This window comes from Podarcis vaucheri (assembly GCF_965113315.1).
Source record: "Podarcis vaucheri genome assembly, chromosome: 2".
Taxonomy (NCBI): domain Eukaryota; kingdom Metazoa; phylum Chordata; class Lepidosauria; order Squamata; family Lacertidae; genus Podarcis; species Podarcis vaucheri.
Window position 1 is genome coordinate 68,038,948 of NC_138760.1, and position 16,362 is coordinate 68,055,309.

At 43.6% G+C, this 16,362-nt stretch overlaps 1 long non-coding RNA gene across 1 annotated transcript; it reads left to right on the plus strand.

Annotated features, from left to right (window-relative positions):
• The first annotated feature begins 2,932 nt into the window (after window positions 1–2,932).
• LOC309526941 lies at window positions 2,933–10,650 on the plus strand. The gene is made up of 3 exons (XR_014217031.1): window positions 2,933–4,693; window positions 7,875–7,980; window positions 10,476–10,650. It is a non-coding gene; the product is annotated as an uncharacterized lncRNA (long non-coding RNA).
• Window positions 10,651–16,362: the final 5,712 nt, after the last annotated feature.

Here is a 16,362-nt window from a genome sequence, read left to right on the forward strand (position 1 = left end):
AATGTATCTCCACCACAGTGACTAACCAATTTCTAATTCTTTTCCAAAACAATTGCATTAGTCCACCACATCAGATAAGCATTTTCTTGAATGTCTTTTAAGGAACAGACCTTTGAAGATTTTCCAGAGGAGTAGCAAAAACAACAAAGCGTCTCAGAACATCTTAATTATTATGGCACAAGCTTTTGTGACACGAAATCCACTTCACCAGATGATGTGGGCTCTAATCCATGAAAGCTTATGTACAACAAAAGCTTATGCCATAATTAATTTGTTAGACTTTAAAGTGCTGCAAGCATTTTTCAGCGTAATCCGATGCAGTTCTTCTCAGAAGTAAATCCCGTACCTTCCAACAAGCCACAGAAGAAAATTGGGACTAGCATCTTTTGGGGCTGAGTCATGTGACACATGTCTTTCCCTAAGAGAACCATAGACTCAAAAAACCGTAGAGTTGGGAGAGTTCCCTGAGGGTCAACTGGTCCAACCCACTGCCATAAAACTCACCCTGCCAGGTCCGGTTTCCTGAGGCTCAGAGTGCACACTTTCTCCTTAAAACCAGCTGCCTACGGGGAACGCAGCCAGTTAGAGGTGGAAACGGCATGTGGAGGGAGTCCAAAGGCCTGGGTATACTCCAGTTAGACTAAGAAATAAGGGGTTTATTGCTTGCTACTCATTAGATGCATGATAAGACAGACTGTGAGGATTTAACTCTCCTTTTCCTCCAAGGTCAGCTCAATATATTTTGCCACTTGAGGCAAAGGACAAGATGGCGTCCTTTCCCAAGGTACATACAGAAGCCAATTGTGCTGGCAATGGAATCTTATTCCAATACTGGTGAAAGGAAAGGGTCTTCTACTGCATTTGTGGGCTAGTGTAGTGGTTACAGGGCAGTGCACATGGCACTCGCTGCTCCGGCCACTCTCCCCACCTCAGTATCAGCCGCCTGAGGCAGCTTCCTCAGTCAGCTTTATAGCTGTACCTTGGTTCTCGAATGTAATCCATTCTGGAAGTCTGTTCAACTTCCGAAAATGTTCAAAAACCAAGGCACGGCTTCTGATTGGCTACAGGAGCTTCCTGCACTTAATTGGAAGCCTTGGAAGCCACACTGGACGTCCAAAGAATGTTAAAAAACCAGAACACCTACTTCTTTGTTTTCAGCGTCCAGGAGCCAAAACGGGTGAGTACTAAGGCGTTCAAGAACCAAGGTGCGACAGTACTCCCTGGCCTCCTCCTCCTCCTCCTGGAGTCAAACTCTCTAAGGAATTGGAACTCTCTTCCATTATCTTTTTACCATTCTGTGGATGTTTTCAGACAGTCGCTATTTTTTAATAAAAATAAAAATACAATCACATGGTTTTTCGGTTTGGAGACAGATGGGATGGACTTAGAATCATAGAATCATAGAGTTGGAAGAGACCACAAGGGCCATCGAGTCCAACCCCCTGCCAAGCAGGAAACACCATCAGAGCACTCCTGACATATGGTTGTCAAGCCTCTGCTTAAAGACCTCCAAAGTAGGAGACTCCACCACACTCCTTGGCAGCAAATTCCACTGTCAAACAGCTCTTACTGTCAGGAAGTTCTTCCTAATGTTTAGGTGGAATCTTCTTTCTTTTAGTTTGGATCCATTGCTCCGTGTCCGCTTCTCTGGAGCAGCAGAAAACAACCTTTCTCCCTCCTCTATGTGACATCCTTTTATATATTTGAACATGGCTATCATATCACCCCTTAACCTCCTCTTCTCCAGGCTAAACATGCCCAGCTCCCTTAGCCGTTCCTCATAAGGCATCGTTTCCAGGCCTTTGACCATTTTGGTTGCCCTCCTCTGGATACGTTCCAGTTTGTCAGTGTCCTTCGACTTCCTCGCAATACTTTTGGAGTGAGTGGTGGAGAGAGCAGCTAGAGAGCAGCCAATTGACAGAAATGCCTCTCCAAGTTCAAATGATGTTTAGAAGAGAAAAGAGTGTGGCTCTGAGATTCTGGGGAACACTTTTTTAAAAAATGGCTTTACATTTCACTTGGTACAACTAAGCCCTGTTTCCCCTAATAGACCAGTCTTCGCTGACTTTAATCAGGGAGTAGGAAGAACGGAGAATAGAAAGAAAGCATTGAATTAAAATGCTAGAATTCAACCATGGCAAATCATTGTTTGTAGTCATGTTTCAAAGACAACCTCTCAGTTAACAATGTATACTAATAACTTGGGAATTCTCAGTGACAAGGAGCCCTAATTTTGCACATATCTATAAATCCCCTTTTGCAGCCCAGCATTAAAGGGGATTTGGAACATTCTGTAGTCCCCTCACAGCTTTGTTTTGTCAGGAACTGAGCAAAAGATGGTTTCCCAACCCAGATATGCATTTTTCAGAGGTTTCTGCTTGGCTACGCATGTTATTAATTAGACAGACAGTGCTGCCAAAGGTGGCCATTGTCAACATTTCATTAAAGCCTTTTTCAAAGGGAAGCTGAGTGCATCTGCTTTAGAAATAATGAGTTAGTTCATTTTCCAACTCCCATGGCATTTTATAAGAAACGCCTGCCCAAGTGAGAGGTCTGTTAAAGCATTTTGTAAAAAATATATATGGAACAGGACTTTGCAGAAAACAAAATCCCCATTAATTTTACTTTTAGCCCTTTGCCAACACTTTCCTTAATCCAACCACAGTGGAGTGACCATCCAGAAAAGGCCTTGTGTGCATGTGTTGAGGGCAAGTGGCCTTGATGTCAGTTTCCTTGTTTACTGCTTTTGAGTCCCACCCCCCAAATCATAGATGTGTAGTTGGTCTACAAATGCAAAGTTGAATGAAGGGAGAGGGCTATAGCTCATAGTTTTACCAACCCCATAGTATTTCTATGCCTGTAGACCTCTTGTACGCTTCTTGTCAACAATGATCAGATGAGATGTCTTTCTTTTTTAAAAAAAATATTGCAAGTGCATCAGAGATACGTAAGTTTCAGATCATTCCTTACTCTGGTGAACAATGTGCATGCAAATAGATACCTGTGGGCTCAAAATGCCCCTGATCCTTCCCTAACTACCTATCCAGAGAACAAACATTGATCATTATGGCAACCAATATGCCATAATGAGCATGATGAGATTTACTGTGAGATTTTGATGTTTAATAGAGCACACTTTTATGCTCCGTTTACTAACATGTCTTGCTTCAGAAGCTAGAACAGGACAAGCTATTGGAATTAATGAATTAATGACATACCACAGACAGAGAAAACCCCTCAGTAATGGGACTGAGAGAGAACCCTCCACTTAGAGAATAGCACGAAAAGCTGGAGGGCTATTGTCTTCCAACACCACACACTTTTCACATTAGTGTTGCGTAAGGAAGCTCTTAACTCACAGAACTCCCGGTTCCAAAGATAGATGCAACATATTTATGTAACTAAGCAGTCACTAGCCACAAGGGTCAAATACATGCCTTCACATTGGCTGGCTGACCTATCCGCTGAGAGCTGGCCCGAGGATGGGAATATTGTGAAAGCACATTTCTTCATTTGCTCTGCTGCTCTCCAAGAACATCTCTGTGTGCGATTGCCGGATGGAGAAACTATTGTTTTAAAACTAAATGCTGAAATAAGACTCTCAGGAATGGACTCCATATCTGCCACAAGCATGAACCACTGCTGTTGTTCCTTTCCTTCAGGAAGGAAAAACAATAATACTTTACAAGACTCCAACATAAATATTTTCAGTACAAGCAAGGAACAGCTGCATGATGGGTCACCAGCCTTTGGGGGCCCAAGGGCACATTTGCAAAACAAAAGAGACCACAACCAAGCATATATACTACAACCTATTCTTTTGGCTACAAAAGCTTAATTTCAGTGAGGGGAGAAGAGTCTACTGAGCACAAGGGAAGGACTTTGCAGGCGCCCAGGGATGCCACATTAGCAATGCTTGTTCTACCTTCTAAAAGTTGTCTTGAAACTATAATCTAAGATTCCTCCATCGCCCTGCGATTAAGCAATTGAATGCCGAGGAGATTTTAAAGACATGGGCTACTGGATGGTGGCTAAGGCTAAAAAGCACAAATTAACGATGGCAAGGAAAGAAACCATGCTTTTTTAATGCATGCCAGTGAAAGGAAAGATTTTCAGGGTTCTGAGGCTGAACCAAAAGACTCATCCATACTGGCAAGAAATACAGGCAATTGCTGTGTGCAAAGCAATAAAAGATTTAGGAAGCAATGGAAAAGTCACTCGGGGTGATGAAAGACTTGCTCTTTCATGACTGCCAAGAAATCAATTCCCCTTTCAAAATCTGAAAAGGGGCGGAGGGTAAGGGCTGAGAGTGCAGCTGTTCATCCTGATTTTAGCTGGAGGATGAACAGAAAGCTAAATTTAATTCTCAAAAATATTGGCGGTGGCAGTGGGGGGTGGAGATCTATTCTAAAGGAATCACTAGTGTGTAATAAATACTGCTTTGTGTGAAGTGCCTGGAGAACTGCCTAATCAACAAGGGAATGCTAAAGAACAACAACTGCAAAAATAAAGTTTCATGCTTGACTGAAGCTATGACCATCTTTTCTGTGAGTCCCGGAAGTCCTGCTCCCTGTCTTGCAGGCCTTTTCCCAGTTGGCCTGGGAGGGCAGGGCCCCTGACTGACTCCAGCTACAAAAACTGAGGCTGCCAAACAGACTCTGGGGCTCGGTATTGTTTGGGGGGCTTTGTTCAGGTGTGTGTGCTGCTATTGATATTATTATTTTTTAGTTGAAAACTTACTGTGATTTGTGTTGAAATTAATTTGGTTGTGTCATTTTTGATGTTTTATTTATTGTTTATGCCTACTTTTGGTTATGTTTGTAATGATGTATTTTTTTCACTTTGCAAGGCAGCTTGAGCATGGTTTGAACAAGGGAAAGGTGGTATACAAATAAAATGATGCACGTATAGAATCACAGAATCGTAGAGCGGGAAGAAACACCCAGGGTCATCTAGGCCAACCCCCTGCAATGCAGGAATCTCAGCTAAAGTATACCTGAAGGAGCGTCTCCACCCCCACTGTTCAGCTATGAGGGCCTTCTGGCAGTTCCCTCACTGCGAGAGGTGAGGTTACAGGGAACCAGGCAGAGGGCCTTCTTGGTAGTGGCGCCCGCCCTGTGGAATGCCCTCCCTATCAGATGTCAAAGAAATAAACAACTATCTGACTTTTAGAAGACATCTGAAGGCAGCCCTGTTTAGGGAAGTTTTTAATTTGTGATGTTTTATCGTGTTTTTAATATTCTGTTGGGAGCCGCCCAGAGTGGCTGGGGAAACCCAGCCAGATGGGCGGGATATAAATAATAAATCATCATCATCATTATCATTATCATTCTGATTATAGCATCCGTGACAGATGGCTATCCAACCTCTATTTAGAAACCTCCAAAGAAGGAGAGCCCACAAGCTCCCAAGGTAGATTGTTATGACCATATACAGTGGTATCTCGGGTTAAGAACTTAATTTGTTCTGGAGGTCCATTCTTAACCTGAAACTGTTCTTAACCTGAGGTACCACTTTAGCTAATGGGGCCTCCAGCCACCACCGTGCCACCAGAGCACAATTTGTTTTCTCATCCTGAAGCAAAGTTCTTAACCCGAGGGACTATTTCTGGGTTAACGGAGTCTGTAACCTGAAGTGTCTGTAACCTGAAGTGTCTGTAACCCAAGGTACCGCAGTATATGAAACCTAAACTAATACAGTCTATGCTATTGCAAATGAAAGCACCGATGCAAAGTGCTTGCTCTGATGCTTAAAGCTGTAAACAGCTTGGACCCAAATATCTGCAACTTCATGTCTCATATCAACCTGCCTATGCTTTAACGTCATCAGATGAGCTCCTCCTAGTGGCCCTTGAGTGAGGGCCTGGGACAGAGCTATTTCAGTCAGAGGTGGGTGCTTGCATGCAGAAATCTCTCCCTGTGGAGATGTGCCTGGCCTTAAGCAGAAGTAACAAATTGTCAAAGAACCAGGAGGGGAAGTTGAGGGACGTCAAGGGGTGGGGGGAGTTTTGCTTTAATTTCTATCTTCTTTGTTTATATGATAAATGTGTTGAATATTACAATGTAAAATCTAATAATTTTTTAAATTTTTTTTAAAGAGATGTGTCTGGCCTCATTTATTTAAAGCTTCAAGCAGCTGGACAAGAAGATGCATCACCATTCAGTGATTTGTTTCTGTGCATTCTTAATTGACTGTTATTTTATGGATTTTATGTTTTCCAGTTAAACTTTTATTGCACTAGCCATAGGCCATGGCATCATTCAGAAGGACAACAAAAACAACAATAACCATAAAAATCATTGGGCACCACACATACAATAAAACCACGGTCACGGCTACTAAAATTATTTGTTGCATTAAATAGAATAGAATAGCAGATGATTCTCAGGTAAGATGTGCCAAATTAAATATCCGAATCCCCTTTGCAGTTGACTACTATTTTATCTAGTTCCTTCCTCCTGATCTTCTTAGCTGCCAGCGCATAGAGTGCTACTTTATGGATTCTTACCGCCTTGATTTTGTTGTTAAACAGCCCTCAGAAAAGAGCAGCATGCAAATAAAAAAAAAAAAATCTGGAGTAGAGAGGAGTAGAGATCACAGGAATATATTTAGGTGCCGTGGAATGAAATTCATGTTTTAACAAAGCTGAAAACATTGGTGCCTTAGCTAATTGTGTTATCTGGGTTGAAAGAAGAAATAGGGTCTTTGTAGAGACTGCAAAAGACACATCAGGGACGTCAGCACAGGAGTTAAAAAAGCATGTGTGATGTGAAAGAGAGCAGGACCGGGTGCTGTGCTGTTTAGCCAGTCCTGGTTGCAGAGTTCTAGTCTGATCACAGTGAGCACTTAGCATTCATATCCATCCTTCAGACATGAAGGAGTAAAACACACACAGAGAGACATCTGCATATACCATCATAAACTGCTCTTATCCAATCCAACCATCTAGTGGACATCCTAGGTAACTGCAGGAATTCTCCAAAGGAAACCAGAGCTTCCACACAACCAAAAAAAATATGCAGTGCTCAACCAAATATTACACTCCTTCAAGCCCCACTTCATTATAACTATTCCATCACACCATCCCTACATAATGGATATTGTCTAGCAGCAGAGGGTATTGCAGCCTCCTGTGGCAGTGAGTTCCACAGTTTAACTGTATGCTGTGTGAAGAAGTACTACCCGCTGTCCTGCATCTCAAAGCATTCAGCTTCATTGGATGGTCCTGGGTCTAGAATTATGCCAGAGGGAGAAAAAGACCTCTGTCGTGTCCCATCTTACATGCTATCTCCCTCCCCTCAAATTATAAAGCCAGAAATGTAATATTTTCTCATAGGGAAGTTTCTCCAGTGGTGACAAGAAATATTCTTTTGGAAGTGAGGTGACCAGAACACAGTATTCCAAATGCAGTTGCGCCATAGGTAATATAGTAGTGCTATGCTATTGGCAGTTTTGTTTTCAATTCCTTTCTGGAAATTATGGTATATGAGAAAATATCCACAGGCTTGAATCTCAATCTCTCTCTCTCTCTCTCTCTCTCTCTCTCTCTCTCTCTCTCTCTCTCTCACACACACACACACACACACACACACACACACACACACATTCTACACAGTCTCTGGTCTGCTTCTCCCATTTCAAACAGGCAAACAGTATGCGGAGGAGGAAACAAAGGGCTCAGTACAAATAATAGGTTGTACCTACAGGCGTCAGACATGAGAGAGAAATGGTAACCAGTGGCTCTTAATCCATCATGCCTATTAGTCTAGTGTCTCCAGTCGTGTAATTAGAACAGAAAGTCAGAGGTGAAATGACGGTAAATTGCCAATTATCCGTTGTTCCAGGAAATGAAGTTTTCGCTTATCATTTTACAGGCAAAGTGCAGCTCTTCGAATTTCTAAACGCTATTGGATGATTAGCCAGGCTTGCCAAACTGAGACATGATCATTTCAACATTTGGAAACAACATAATTAAGTCAGGTATGATCCCTTTGCAGTATCATGAACTGCCTTTGAGCCTTTTATGGTCTTATTTAATGTGATACATGTAGGCATCCCTGATTTGGGGAAATTGTTTATAGGGAATTTGATGGTAGCAGCAAAAATGGCACAGGGCTATGAAGCTCCCTTCTGTCTGTGAATGGTTGATCCAATATCTTGAGCTAGCAGAAATAGACAAGGTTGCAGAATGGGTTTACAGTGGTACCTCAGGTTACATACGCTTAAGGTTACAGACGCTTCAAGTTACAGACTCCACTAACCCAGAAATAGTACCTCGGGTTAAGAACTTTGCTTCAGGATGAGAACAGAAATCGTGCTCCAGCGGCGCGGCGGCAGCAGCAGGCCCCATTAGCTAAAGTGGTGCTTCAGGTTAAGAACAGTTTCAGGTTAAGAACGGTCCTCCGGAACAAATTAAGGACTTAACCCGAGGTACCACTGTACAAGGGATGGCAGTTTTGACAGATAAAGGCTCAAATATTATTTTATATTGGAATGGGTTTATATTCTGGTTACAGGGCTCTGGATAGGAATCTGTTTGTCTGAATTGTCCATGCACCCGAAGGACTGTAATACCTTTCAACCTGCCTCCTTCGCCTGCCATATCAGTTCCCTGCATTGTAAGTATAGTGGTGATTGTCTTTATATAAGAGAAATTCACGTGTCAGATTACTTTTATCACACCACTACTGGTGAGAAGCCAGCCAAAGTCAACATCTATAGCCCATGTTTCCTGAATGCCATTTAAAGATAGTAGATGGGTTCCCTGCCAACTGTGGGACTCTAAATCCTGTGGTAAATGTCCCAATTCATTTGGAGAAGGAAGGAACAGGACCTTTAGGATCAGAACTGGCATCGTGAGATCTTGCTAAGCCAAAGGAAAATGTTTGGGTGGTGGCAACATTTAAGCAGCTTACTTGAATACATGGGTGTTCAGATCATGAGATGAGCTTTGCCCATGTGGTCTAGCATCCTGTTTTCACAGTAGCCGACCAGGTGCCTATAGGAAGCCTGGACACACGACACAAGCAGTCTCCCACCTTGCAATTCCCAGCAATGGGTACATGGATATTTGCTGCTTCCAATACGTGGCCACAATGGCTAGTTGCTTTATCCTCCAGGAATTTGTCTACACCCTCCCTTTAAGAGCTACTGCAATCCCAAGATCCCTCTTTCTTACTCACTGCCAGGTCTCACACACCCTGTAAGCATATTTGTGAAGTTATTGTGGTTTTGACTTTCCCTCTCAACTTCCTTTCCCGCCCCCCAAAACCCTTCATTTTTAAGGAGGATTCTTCTTGGGAGAGGATAATTTGAAATTTTGGCATTGAAGCACTGTCCTAAAGCTGTTTACTCAGAAGTAAGTCCAACTGAGTTCAATGGCAGCTAGCCACATATAACCCATGAACTTCATTTCATTTTTCTTGTCATTACAGCGGGAGGGCCATGAGCCAAAGTAAAAATACAGTATACAGTGGTACCTCGGGTTAAGAACTTAATTCGTTCTGGAGGTCCGTTCTTAACCTGAAACTGTTCTTAGCCTGAAGCACCACTTTAGCTAATGGGGCCTCCCGCTGCCACCACGCTGTTGCCACGCGATTTCTGTTCTCACCCTGAAGCAAAGTTCTTAACTATTTCTGGGTTAGCAGAGTCTGTAACCTGAAGCGTCTGTAATCCAAGGTACCACTGTATTTGCTATAGCTGGGCTTTTTCTCTGTAGCATTCTCACACAGCATATGTTTAAAGCACCCTCCCCAAATAATCCAGTGAGTTGTATTTTGTTAAGGATTCTTGGGAAGGTGCTTTAAATGTATGGTGTGTATACAGAAGGGGCTGGCCTCAAGAATTTGAGCTGCAGCAGAGAAAACTGCCACATAAAGGCAGATTTGGCTGCACAATTGGTGGTTTTGCTGGCAACACTAACTGCTTTGGATCACAGGTCCAGTCCCTTTCCTTCCTAGCTATTTAAAGACAAAATTGGTTCAGAATCTTTGAATCCCTGTCAAGGGTTTTAAGTAAGTTAAGCGCAATGGCTGAACCATGTCCAAAGGGGAGCAACGGTATTGTTTCCTGGAGGCATTTTAGCCTCAATAATAGATTGTATTTATACACTGTTTAGAGCTGTGATTGCTCAAGCAGAGCCAAGTCAGCTTTGGCCTTTCTTTTGCTCTGGGAAGGGGTCCCCCTAGTCTAATAGCATAAACATTTCAACATCGTGGACTGGAAGTGGTTTATGCAAAAAGACCTGGGATTTCTCGTAACACAAGAGGAACTGCACATTTCTTGGAAGCAGTTTAGGCAGCATGAAGCATCTCTGTGCGACGGCCTGATATTCATATTATGCCTTTGATGGATTTAACGTATGCTCCACTTGGAGTACTTCCATAGAAGGTGTTTCGTCTGGAGTTTCTATACTTCATTAAGAACAGGTTAGAGCAGGCCAAAGACTCATCCAGTCCCACCTTTTATTCTCACAGTGGCCAAACAAACACCTTTGGGAAGCCCATAAGCAGGACCTGAAAGGAACAGCACTCTCCACACTTGTGATTCCCAGCACCTGGAGGCCTCTGACAGCACAAGGAGAGCACCACCACCATCACAACCTTTTATCTCACTTTCTAATTTTCTTCCTCTGCGGCCCTTTCCCCACACAGGAAGACCTTCCCCCCCCCCAGCCACCTCTCAGCATGCAAGCAGTTGCCAGTGCTCACATTGATCTAACCGAAATGTTGTGGGTTAAGGGGAGAGATGACAATTGAAGAGGCAATGAGGCCCATCTGAAAGTGGACCACCAGTGGATTTGAGAAACACTGCTTCAGTGCTACACATGGTCAGTGATACATCAATACAGTGGTACCTCTGTATAAGTCCACCCTGTCCAGCATCCATTTCAGCGGACGTCCGCAGCAAACCAGGAAGTACTGGAACGGGTTACTTCTGGGTTTGCTGACTGCACATGCGCAGAAGCGCAAACCGCTCCACGTGTGTGCACAGAGCGGTGGTTTGTCGAGCGTCCTTTTCATCAAGCGTCTGGGGCTCCGGAATGGATCCCGGACTCAAAACAAGGTCCCACTGTAAAGTGAACCTATCACAACTCACCACACTTTCAGGATAATCTTAGCAATAGGTGCCATTTTATGACCATGCCGAAAGACAGCTATTGTCCTAAACCCTTGGCCTACCTGGCAGCGAGTCAGTATGCCAAGCTCAAAGTCATGAGGGTCAGCCCACACAAACAAAGTCCCACATCCAAAGGTCAGGAAACACAATTCAGGGTCAATCCAAGTAGCCAAGTCTGAAGTCCACCAGTCAGGATACAGTTCAGAGGCAAACCCAAAGCACAGGTCCAGGAGCATCCAAGTCAAGATCCGTGAACATGGGCAGTTGAGCAGACACAGCACCTCAGCTCTGCTTCCCTTTTGTACTTTGCATGCTGACTGCGGCACCTGTGCTTGATGAGGAATCACACCTTTTCCCAGAGCTAGTGAGCCTCACCTGGCCAGCTAGGGAGCTGGGCTGTGGACCCTTGCCTGCCTCAGCCTCCTGGAACGCCCCTCCTGCTGCTCCCTCAGAGGCCGCTGTGTTTGTGGAGACAGGAGCCCCTCTGGCTCTGGTGATGGGTCCTGCTGCTCTGGTTCCTGTGCATTGACCCCCATCCCCTCACTATCCTCTGTCACCCTGTGAATACTTCTTTCCCCATCCCCTGTTTGCCCCGGTGTGTCCCCGTCCCAGCAATCCCCCACCGGGATCCTCTTCCTCCTCCCCGTTGTTCTGCCAATTCATGACAGCTACAACACAGTACAGTATAGTGTTACAGCATAATGGCAGTGTGATGTTATAGCACTATACTTCTATTTTGTTCCAAATAAAAGCTGGAACACTGCTTTAATGATAATTTTAAAATTGCCTTAAAATGTACAAATGAAGATGGCACCCACCACAAGGGTTATGGTGACTGTGTGTGCTGAGCTGCAAATGGCCTCACCCACAGCTGCTATGTCAGGCCAACTGGTCTGGACAGGACACAGTGGGAGAGACACATAGAAAAAGCGCATTAGTCCTAATGGTATGCAAAGGTACTTGCCGTTCTGCTTGCAGCTTACAATGGAAGAGCAATAACTGGGTCATGCTAGGAGCCCCCTGTGGGGAAGTGACCTTGACAGAAACTATCCTCACACTGGCAGCACTGGGTGGATTTGCCTTTGGTCTTTTTGTCGTAATTGAGTAGAAGAATACTAGACTGGACACCTAGACTGGAGAATGAAGCAGCTAGATTGGTGACTGGGAATGGCCGCCAAGACCATATAACACCGGTCCTGAAAGACCTATATTGGCTCCCAATATGTTTCCGAGCACAATTCAAAGTGTTGGTGTTGACCTTTAAAGCCCTAAATGGCCTTGACCCTCGATACCTGAAGGAGTGTCTCCACTTCCATTGTCCATTCTGTTGGGAGCCGCCCAGAGTGGTTCAGGAAACCCAGCCAGATGGGGGGAGGGTATAAATAATAATTTGTTGTTGTTGTTGTTGATGATGATGATGTTGTTCTACAGCATATAATAAAATTGGGCTTCCCATTCATTTTTTATTTATTTTCTTTAAAATATTGTGACCACTCTCCAAGACCCAAGGCAGCATGCAACAAATATTAAACCCACAAATCACACTAAGATACAGATGGTTAAAAGAAGCAAACACCCAACCGTACATAAGAAGATGCAGAAAAAGCTCATTCAAAGGTCAACTGCCAGAAGCTGTTCTGAAAAGTAAATTAGTTCCTATGCTCTCTGAAGGTGTAAGTGTTAAGGCCTCTAACTAGCTTCTGTCCAAATGTTAGAAAGAGATGAGAGTCTCTGGGACCCATCATCAAGAATGGTTTATGCCTATCTTTAGTCATCTTTTCAGCAGAAATGTTTCTTGATTAGCATGAGTTATGTACTTGTCTGAATGTTCGTTTCATATCACCAGCAGCTGCCTCCACTCTGGGTTTGGCTGATGATATGTTAATGCTCTGACTCACTCGTTTTCAGTATTGTTTGAAAGTTTGAAGTACTGTATACAGATATGCAGAAAAATTACACAACCATAACAAATTGAGCTCCTGTTCTGAAAATATCTCTCCAAAGATATTCCTCTGTGCAGATATTTCTGGAGTCTGCAGACATTGGTGAGATTGCCAAAAACAACACGCAAAAACAAAATTGGGAGTGGTTAAAATAATGAATAAAGTCTACTGGTGTTGGATTTGAGTGCAAACAAGGGTGTGTATTTGTGTTACTGAAGTTCAATATTTGCACTACTGAAGTCCAAATCTTACAAGTCTTTTTATTCTCATGCAACTGACAAATTTCATGAACTGCAGTAGTTTTTTTGGCAGAAGTGGGATGTGCAGATAATTACATACAGTGTTTGCACACATACGCAGTTTGCTTCTTGTGCAGTCTGAGGAGCCCAAGACTGACAGACACAGCTGACAATCACTTGTCAGCACACATTTGCATATTTTCTACAACATTCTGATTATAATACCTTGAACAAAAGAGGACAAAATGCACAATCCTGACTATTTACTAAAGGGAATCATGTCATGCAAGAAGAAGAGACTCCAAATCACATTTGGATGATCCAAGAAGCATCAAAAAATGGGTGTGCTTCTGCAGTCCCTGTGCTTGTCATTGGAAGCCCTTCCCTAGCTTGCAGGACCAATTGGAATTGTAGGCCAAAAACAGCTAGAGACCAACTAGATAGAATGCAGTTAGGGTTGGGGGAGAAATTTGATTCAGTCCACATTTAAAGGCAAACCTGTCTAATTCACACTTTCTGAAACAATATGACAACCGAACTGTAACACAGCCCGCTTTTGAAATCTGTCCTTATATCCCAAGCTTGTGATGCAGTTCTCCAAACCATGTTTATGGAAGACAATCTTACTTGGCCACGAGTGATCACCAAAGAAGAAGACAGACAGACAGACAGACAGACAGACAGACAGACAGACATATTTATTAGGAGAAATTGGCACTAAAATGCTGATGAATTTTCATGGTTCTTTTTTTAAAAAAACAAACCTGCAGTTTTCTGCAGAAATGTGAGGAACTGAATATAAGATTGGAAAAATAAGAAACTGAGAGGGCAGAAATTGGCATATCCATCCAGCCCTAGCTGCAGTAAACTCTAAGTTTTGCTGGCGGTTAGTTATAGGCAGAAGTGTAGGATCTTACTCATTCTCTCCCATGTGAAGTGGCTGGTGCGTCTGGGATTTTCCCCTCCTGTCTTTGCTTGTGCTAAGAGGTCGGCTTGCTTTCATATCTTCTGCTAAGTAATACACGGCCAATGCCTCAAGGTCTATTTGTTCATGTCTCTCTCTCCCCCACCCCCGCTTTTGAGAGACCATACTTTATGCAATATGGGCTGAACTCTTCGAACTGTGTATTTCTGCCCTGGTGCCAAAAATCACACTAGATGCTCTTTCTGTCCCTAGTACCACCCTAAAAAATTATGGAGGACAAGGCTGCCAGTGGGTTCTAGCACCAGCTGTTGGGAATAACAAGGGGGGAGAGTATGCTTTGCTTGTGGTCTTCCCATAGGCCTTTGGAGAACTGGATTTTGAACTAGATAGGTGCTTAGTCTGGTCCAGCAGGGCTTTTTCGTGTTCATAAAATTCTTTGACTCCAGTTCTCCTCACTCGGAGAGCAGCTTTTGCTCTCAGTGAAAAATGGTATACAGTGGTACCTCGGGTTACATATGCTTCAGGTTACATACGCTTCAGGTTACAGACTCCGCTAACCCGGAAATAGTACCTCGGGTTAAGAACTTTGCTTCAGGATGAGAACAGAAATCGTGCTCCGGCAGCGCGGCAGCAGCAGGAGGCCCCATTAGCTAAAGTGGTGCTTCAGGTTAAGAACAGTTTCGGGTTAAGAATGGACCTCCGGAACGAATTAAGTACTTAACCCGAGGTACCACTGTATATTGATCGTTGCTTTCAATATCAAAAGCATCAAAATAAAATTGAATATGATGGAATGTAGTTTTTGTGCAACTGCACAATCTCTTTATCGGCACTATTATACTTAATTTTTAAAGTCAAGAGGATAAAATCCAACTTCTGCCATTGGCCACTGGCCCTGAGCTCCGCTTCAGAAAGGGGTGTTGGTGGTCAGTCTATTGTTGAGGGCAGAAGAGGAGCAGTTTTGGGGCCGTCTGAGAGGTCAGAGGATCTTGAATGCTGTTTTTCCCCTCTGTATTAACCCCGCTGACATATTTAAATAAATAAATGAAGGGGTTTTTACCTAAGTTTATTTGCTTGCAAAATTCCCCACGCTACCTTGCAAAATGGGACAGTCCCTTTTATATTAGCAACCTTCCTTTCCCCCCTTCTCTGGATTGCATTCTGGTTTATCATTAAACAGTTCAGAATCTGCTTTGTCATCTCTTCCCCACATGACTCGAAAAATGTTTCCTGTAAAACATCTTCATCTACTCTCTATGTATAGACACTTTGGCTGATCATGTGTTTGTTGTCAAGGCTGGTCACTGATCTTTTCTCCACCAGCGTCAGGAAATTCAGCAACTGAGACAACATAGATTTGTTAGGATTTGGGAATGATGAGTTGAGGTCATCAAAACCTGGCCAAGCTCTGCCTGAAAGAGAAAACTCCCTGAAATGTACAAAGTTTACACAGATAGCTGATGTGTACAATGTGCTGTGTTATAAAACCAGTCTATACAATGCTGCTTGCTTCACCATTTTGGGAAAGTTTGGGTGTTTCCTGTTCCCTTAGAGTGCTCAGCCATTCTGCCTCCAGCACTTTAGCCAAAAATAAGTGCAATTTTGGAGTTCTACTACTTGAAGTAAAGAATATTCTTTACTTGGTTCTGTGGGACTGTAAAAATCTGGAGTGAAAAAGCATAGTCGTGTCTGACTCTTCGTGACCCCATGGACCAGAGCACGCCAGGCACTCCTGTCTTCCACTGCCTCCCGCAGTTTGGTCAGACTCATGTTAGTCGCTTCGAGAACACTGTCCAACCTTCTCATCCTCTGTCGTCCCTTTCTCCTTGTGCACTCAAGCTTTCCCAACATCAGGGTCTTTTCCAGGGAGTCTTCTCTTCTCATGAGGTGGCCAAAGCACTGGAGCCTCAGCTTCAAATAGCTTTACAGTGGTACCTCGGGTTAAGTACTTAATTCGTTCTGGAGGTCTGTTCTTAACCTGAAATTGTTCTTAACCTGAAGCACCACTTTAGCTAATGGGGCCTCCTGCTGCCGCCGCACCGTCGGAGCACGATTTCTGTTCTCATACTGAAGCAAAGTTCTTAACCTGAAGCACTATTCCTGGTTTAGCGGAGTCTGTAACCTGAAGCGTATGTAA